Genomic DNA, 8,563 nt, shown 5'->3' on the forward strand with positions numbered 1-8,563 from the left:
TTCTTACTATAGTTTGAATGTTATTCGACTCTACCCTGTATAAATATTTAATTCTATAGTTTGTTGATTTGGTATTAAATGAATTTATAAAATTAACTTATGTTTTTAAAGCTATTGTGTAAAATAATGTTGGTCTTATTCTCCATAAATATAAGGATTTTATTAATACACTATATTTTCAGTATAATTTCTTAGATGAATGTTTTGAAACAAATGTATTGTGAAAATACTGATTTGAAATTTTGTCACTTGAAAATGAGAAAACAATCGATGCTTTTTTCAATTGTAACTTTTTCGCCCTTCGTTACGCCTATTTATAAAACTCATTGAAATAAGTTTTATTCACTCAGTTATTTAACGAGTTTTTTGTGGATAATAATTAGTGTTATGGCATAAAACGTATTATCTGTTATTATAGTGAAAGTGCAAAAAGTGAACTTCTGTGTCATTAACAAAAATGAAAATACAAAAAGTGAACTTCTGTATGATTTAACAAAAATTTCTTAGCACATATTGAGCTATTAGTAAAAATATTTGGCATATATTGAGTTATAATGCAAGCATAAATTTAGTGTTATTTATTACTAAAAAGTTAAAAGGTAAATTTTATTGGAGGTGAACGAAGGGCACTTATTGAGTTTAGTTTATTTTATAGTGCCTGATGGGTAAACGTTTTTAAATAACAGCTTTTAAAAGAAATTTGAAAGAATTTTATGAATAATGTACTTATCACATTTTTATTTTTAAAATTTTTCCCACATAAATTAATTTATCAAAAAGTTAGATGTATTTTAATATTCTAATGAAACGTTGTGTGTTCTATTATTATCAGATATAAATAATTGATTTGAAATAAGATAAGCTTAGATTTTAATGGTTAATCAGAAGAAACTTGAGAATTAAAACAATATTGATCGCTTTGCAATTACGAAAAAAATTTATACAAAAATTTCTCAAAGGCCTAATAAGTTGGAAAAAATAGTAATTTATTTTAAGTAAAATATTTGCAGGGTATGTTATTTTTTTATCAGACAGTTTTCATTAAAAAAAAATTTACTGTACTTTTGTCTGAACTATGCGTCTTCAATCATGATATCAATTTTCGAAATCATATTCCAATTCAGCAATCTAATCATTGTATTCTAATATTAAAACTATATATAAAAAGTGCGATAGCGAAATTCATTCGAAATTCTATTTACTCGTAAGAATAATTCGATAGCGCGAAAAAAGTTGTGATATTCAACCATGGACATGTGCTATTCGCCCATCTCTAAATTTTTTCCATCAATAATACGTTCACTACTGTTAGGAATATTTATATCTATTTAACTACACTTACTGTATAGAAAACAGTCAAAAATTTTAATTCTTAAAAAAAAAAGAAAAAAATTTTGCAATCTTGATAAACCAAAATCTTGTGATATAAAGTTCTCTTGTACCACAATTGTTTTCTTCTCTATCTGATGAATATATTTTACATAATTTTTTTTTTATATTTACATCACTTGAAAATATTATATTTTATCTGTTTATCTAACACTTTTTGAAGTCAGACTTTTCATGGGTTTGAAAAAGAATATCTTACTTTATCTTGTGAGGTAATTAATTCAAGTAGAGGTTAGTTTTGATGTTAAAAAAAAAAAAAATCAAGTTTGATATTTAATGCTTGATTTTGTGCATAACTGTGGTAATTGCTTGATGCGCAAACGAGTTGAGAGTTTATTTATGCGAATAGTTTCTTAATTTTTGTATGTTTGTTGTTATAATAATTTTATTTGGACAAAACAAAAGTAGTCATTTTCCTTTGGCCATTTAATGTCATTTTCATATCGTCGACTGTTGATTTTTCATGCTCACTTTTTCATATAGTGTACAATTTTTGAAGAAAAGTGTTTTTAAATATTGCTTTCCCTTCAAGTAGTCAGAGTTGTGCAAATCTGTTTATAAACAAATCAGCAGCTTCATCAATCAATAGTTGACGATATTGATGCATTGTTATTGCTCAAGATTTAATATATGTGTTTTTGTTGTTTGTTTTTTAAATACATGTTGTGTTTGTTTCATTTTGAAATTTTCAGAGTTTAAATTAAATGCTAAAGCGAATCATGCTTCAATACCCATGTCTTTTAGTTCAATGAGTTAAGTTTTTGCTGTAATTATTATCTGATGAATTGACTTTTTCTATTAAAAATATTTACTCTTCATGTCTCTACATAGTTCTGTTTTTGTATTTTGAAAACAACACACTTTTAACAATTATTTCCAAACTTCTTACAACTGATGCACGCATTACTATTTTCAATTAGTTCTTTCTAACACCTGTTGTCCAAATAAAAATTGGACGGTAATATATCATAAAAGTGTAGCAACTTTAGGATTATAAATCAAAGGGTGAATGCGAATAACCCATCTGCATGAGAGCATTAAAGTGTATGTAAAGTGGTGCTAAAATAAATGCCTTCAAAACTGTAGTAGGATTTTTAACGACTCGTGAGTGCAATGCTGACATTTATTATCGATGTTATTTACGGTGAGCACTGCCTGGTGCTATAAGCAAATAGTGTAAACGTTTCTGTGAACGTCTTGCATCAGTATCCGATCTACAAGAATCGTGATGGTGACCCATGAGGATGAAATGATCGGAATTTCAACTCGTAACATCTGTGCAACACGTTGAGTAAAGGGAGCAGTCAAATAACCTTCTACCACTTAAACTCATGCTACTTCGCGTTTTCTTCTTGGTAATTCCTTCTTAGCACGATTTTAAATTCTCTCTGTGTAAACTGGTTTAATCAGTTATAAGTAGTTCTCTTACTCTTTATAAGCGGTAGCATTACCATCTTTGTTTTTGCAACAGCAAGCTAGTCTGCTGACAACACTTGTCTCAGTAGAGAAGAAGGTGATTAACACGTTGACGCAAATGGCGGCCATAGACGTCCTCAAAATGTCTCTAACAAAAACCTGTTTTGGTGGATCTTTTAATTGCCACTTTTTAAAATCTAATTCTTATTCCTCAATTTCAGATTCGTTGGAAGAATTGAAAATCATGGTATTAGTAATAAAGGTCACGAAAATTTTCGTGACATGTGAGACACCCTGGTCCTACATATTTTTTATGAATAAAAAATAAATAAAATCATTTGTACGAAGTATACTAATGCATTTATTTGTTAACTAGATGAATACTTGTTCTTTGTACGGGATGAATTTATAAAGAAAAGAATCAATAAATCAGCACTGAACAACACTACGAAATCATACACAAAAGGAATATACCGACGCAATTAATAAAGCTAAAATTTTAATCATTTCTTGATTATTATTTGGTACCCTTCCCGTTAACCTTATCGCTATGACCGTTTACGTTATTAAATTAAGCAAAACACTTATTTTTTGTTCATTCTGTCGGAATCGAGATTAACTGTATTCGGCGTTACTGGACATGATAGACGAAATTTATCTATTATCAAGTAATTTTCTCCGGTGCTTATTTATCCCTTCAGAGTTCCGCAGAACGCCTATTTCCACAGTATCGTTTTTAAATTTAGATATATCAGTACAATACTTAGTACCTATTACATAACCCTTCAATATTTGAGTTTTGTACAAAATACATTTGTCAGTGATAGCAAAATGAAGCCATGGCTTTATAAATAAAATAGAATTTTTACCAGACCTTGGATAAGAAGTTTGGAGCATGGTCATTTTTCTATCTGACGTTTAATATACTGTTTAAAATATAAGTAGTGGTAGAAAAAAACTTTTAATTCTAATGCGGTCATTTTGATCACAAACATTGAGCGGGGCTAAGACTTAAAATAATTATACCAGCTTACTTTACTTTCGAAACTTTTCCTGGCTGCTTTTTGAGATCTTCATATTAGAATTTCCTCTATATGAGAATGTAAAATGAGTGCATAAAATTACAATTTATTCAGAACTATCATTTTCGGTCAAAATGACCGCTATAGAGATTAGCGTGTTTTTAGCACAATATTTCTCAATTGCTTATTTTTATTTTATTCGAGCCTGACTTGATATACACTACACGATTTTTTTTCCAACTGAAGAATTCGCTGCTGCTCTCCAAACTCTCGTAATAGTTTTTATTCCGGTCGCTTCGAGTTATGAGTTCGCAAACGGCTTGGAAATGACCAACTTGTTCAACCGCACGAGAAAGGGTACATTTTTTTTGAAAAATACTTATTTGTGTTTTAAAGCAGGAAAATCTAATAAAATTCAATTAACAGCTCTTGTCATTAAAAATTACGTATATTAGAAAAAAAATCAATGTATGGAGGAAGAAGACTAATTTCTAGCGGGCTGTGGAACTAAGACTAAATAATTTTTTAGCTGTTTGGATATATCTAGGAAAATACATTTACAAAAGTAGCTTGGTGTTTTCGCGTGTGTGGCTTATTCCTTCAAGGTCTAGCTACAAGCTAGACCAAGTCGTGTTTACGTTCCTTTGCAGGAAAGAAATGTCCCAACGCAGAAATCTTTATATTTTATAAACTTACTTAGTCTATAGATAAAAGGAATTTCAATAGTTGTTACAATACGGGTAAATTATAAAGAAATCCCACCAATTAGCAAACCTTCAACTACCTTGCACTTTTTTCTTAAATATTTTATTAGAGGTTGGAAAAAACTATCACTTAATGTTAATTTTTAAAAAAAAATCCGCACCTTTAGCACTAAACGTCTCCCTGCAAGAATATACGTTTTTAATGCTTTAATTTTTCATCATAGATGTATTTCATCAATCCCTGGAATTTGTTAAAGTGCGTAACTTTTCACAAGTTCCTCGAAAGACCTTTATTATGAACTTTATCAACGAAGTAAGATTACTACAAAGAAACTACCCGCTCCCCTCCCCCACTCCTCTGAGTTTCCTGAAACTAGAAGTAAAAAATAACGTCTATGTTCCCTCTGCCGACACAAAACAAAAATGATGCCTAAAGCTTATTTGTGGAAAATCTTGGTCGAAAGTGCTGAGAAATTTTCGTTAGTAACTGTATTTCAAATCATGTGTCTGTTTTATGATATTTTTCCTGAATTTTTTTTTATATATATATATGCATTAAAAATACCCATGGTTGTTCTAGCTTTAAATTATTAACACACTATATTTGCTACCGCTGGAAAAATATTTTCTGAAGCTGCGGGAATCCGTTGTAAAATTCTCAATAACAATTATCATAATACTAGCAGTACGTATTACCAAAATTATTTAAGCCTCACCTGCGTATGCCGATTTTCTGGTTATTTTTTTTTTTTTTGTTTGCTTTTTTAGTACTTAGGTTATTATTTTATTTCAATTAATACATATCAACATCAATTAAACATTATTAGCGTCATTAAAGGCACTTTTTTACGGTTCCTTTAATAAACGATTAAGTATCTATTCTCCATAAATTTTGCTTTTTAGTACATACTTATTTTTTTAATTTCGATATGCATCGATTGCGACAATAATTGCATGGAGATTTTTTATATTTCCCTTTAAAGAATTAGCACCCCTTTTCCATTACATTTGCCTTTCAATACATAACTTCTTTTTTTTTTCATTTCAATTAACGTTACTTTTAAAATATTTATTTTTATAAAAACACGTTTTAAAAGAACTACTAACAAAGCCGTGGCTCAGATAACTCTTTGAAACTATCTAATTTGGCGACGTATTTCTTTCATGCTATTACGTTAAGATGATTTTGAGTACATCTGGTTAAAGCAATTGCCTTCTACGCAGTAAATTAATTGTTAAAGGGATCTCAAAATACAAAATTTTAGTTATTAAATAAGAGATTATGTAATATTAAAATAAGAGTTTAAGTTACACCTTTAAAACAAGAAAGAAAAACAGATATATATATATATTTTAAATGAAACATCTTAAAAAGGTCAAACATCTTCAATTTTTTACATTATCAATTTTATGGATGAAATTTCTGAGATGTGAGTTTTTATCCTTTTCGCGTGGGCCGAGTTATACTTTATTAAAATTCCGCTTTATCTGAATAGAATGTAAATAAATCCTTGCTAATGTTGCTGTTTTTATTTAATTTTTATTTTCTTGTGGTAAGATAGATATCGCTTTTAAAATATTCCCAGCTGCAGTGATGGAAAAATTAATTCAAGCATATGAATTCTTTCCGCGTGCCGAATTGCTTGACTTCAGGTGTGTTTCTTTCCCGCGAAAGAAATGCTTGCTCACATGAAACCTTATTTTTTGCACTAAATTAAAGATTACTTGAATCTTTAATTTTAACTTGAATTTAATTTTAAGTTAAAGATAACTTGAATCTTTGATCTATTTTCTTGTTCCGTTTTCGTCGCCCTAGCAATAGCTAAAAAGAAAAGAACTGGGAATTTGGTTGCCCCCAAAAGTTTTTTAATACATTTTGGCGTATTTATATCTTTGTATGCATTTACTTATCTTTTTTTTTTGCTGAATTTTCTTTGAAAAAGGTTATTTTCTGTATTTTTAACGCGTCCATACAAATTTAGCTAAGGCAAGATAAAACATTATTTTTATTTTTTTTACACATGAAATTAACTCAAAAGTACTGTATTTCCGAAAATTACTGGGCATCCTAGCAAATTTTAAATAATTAAGAAATTATTTCACGACTTTATGGTTGCACACAACTGAAGTCATCATAATGTCGGAGCTACAAGCAATAAGTGTTTCACATTGATTGTAATGTAGCACATCGCTCATTCATAAGCTAAGTGTGAAACTGGGTGAAAGATGGAAAACGTCTGTCATGTTAAAATATATATATATATATATATCGCTACATTGGTGGCCAATTGAATGCCTGCAAGCAACTTCAAATATGGGTCAGCCAATCGGGTTAGACACGCGCGTGACGTTGCTTGCCGGTATCAAATTAAATTTGATCCGAAAATTGTTTCAGCGATAATAAACTCAAGTCTTAAAGCTGTAACATCAACACGCCATGCATAACCATGTAATTAATTGCAAATACTCAATTGCTAAGGACCTAATTATTTTTCAGGATAACTCATGAAATAGTGATGTTTTTTTTCGTTTTACCCAGATTTATTTAGCATACGGCACCCTCTTTTATTGTAGAATTCAATAGAAAATCTACATAGAACTCTTTCGAAATTATTTATCTAAAATATTTACTGAAATCAGTTAAATTTTCATTTATTTCAAAAACCATATTTTTATGAAACCATAAACGTTAAATTAAGCTCTATCTCTCGAAATTATCTTTTCATTTTTTCAAGTGGATCTCTCATTAAATACAAACATCTGGTTTTTATTTTTAGTTAGGAAATAAGTGTGGAATTAAAAAAATATATCTCCTAATTTATTATATATTTTTATTTTATTTTATTGTAATTTAATATATTTACACACTTACTGTTTCTTATATACTTTGTTGTATACAACTTCGCTATAAAATAAATTTTAGGAATTATAAATGTGCTATATATATTTTTTTCACTAATGAAATTAATTCTAATTACACTTTTTAACATTTTAGAAAATTTTCCTCTAAGATATGATAGTTTTTTTTTGTTTTTTTTCAAACTACCACAAATGCTTTTGCAGTTTTATTTGTATATATTTTAAAGTCTCTTATAATAAACCTAAACTAAACATGTGTAGTTTTTATTTGTTTGGTTCAGCAATTAGACAATAAGAAAGGTAAATTGAAATTAGAGATTTTAATACTTAAGATCATTACGAGCCCTCAGCATAGTTAAAATTGCATGATGCTGTTAAATTTAAATAAGGATTACTCAATGCACATTCAAAATCAATTCTATATTTTTATTATTAAAATGCTGATTAAAAATGTTTTTAAAATGGGTAATCAGAATTAATTGTACTAATTTGATGTTTTACCATTATTGGAAACTTGTATTTACGTGAAAAGTCCTTACTATTTATTCATGTTAAAAATAATGTTATATAGAAACGCAAGAATAAAATTTTAAATAAATAAACAAAAACATGAGAATAAAATTTAAAGCAAACTAGGTTTCAATGAGTATAATATTCAGCGGTCGGTCCAGACATTTTGTGAACTGTCCTGTTTTTGTAAAATTGTGAAAAAATTACTCGTAATTAGTGAATATGAAATAAGCGTTAAGTCACATTCTTTCAACCAGGATCCTGTTTTGTGAATTTGTGCAAATAGGGTACTGTTATTGCAAAAAACCTTTTCAATGAGTTTTTAAATTGTAAATGGATTCAAGATTATACTCAACACTGTAAAATTATAACAAAAAAATGTTTAATTTTCAAAAATAAACAGCTATTGCTGCTACTAAATTAGAGATGCAACATACAAATATTTGGTATTTAACCTATACTGCACAACACAGAATATTCATTTCGGACGAATAATGGAAACAAAATCACTCAAAAATTTTAATAATTTCAATTGACATATTTTAAATAACACAACTTAGTTATGTATCACTTCTAATGTGTAAACATATCTTAAATTTATAATAGTTTTTTTTTTTTTTTTAAATTTATGTAAGTTAATTTTTATTTGCAAAATATCTTATC

This window comes from Parasteatoda tepidariorum, chromosome 7 (genome assembly GCF_982258835.1).
Source record: "Parasteatoda tepidariorum strain Cologne lab strain chromosome 7, Ptep-v5.0, whole genome shotgun sequence".
NCBI lineage: Eukaryota > Metazoa > Arthropoda > Arachnida > Araneae > Theridiidae > Parasteatoda > Parasteatoda tepidariorum.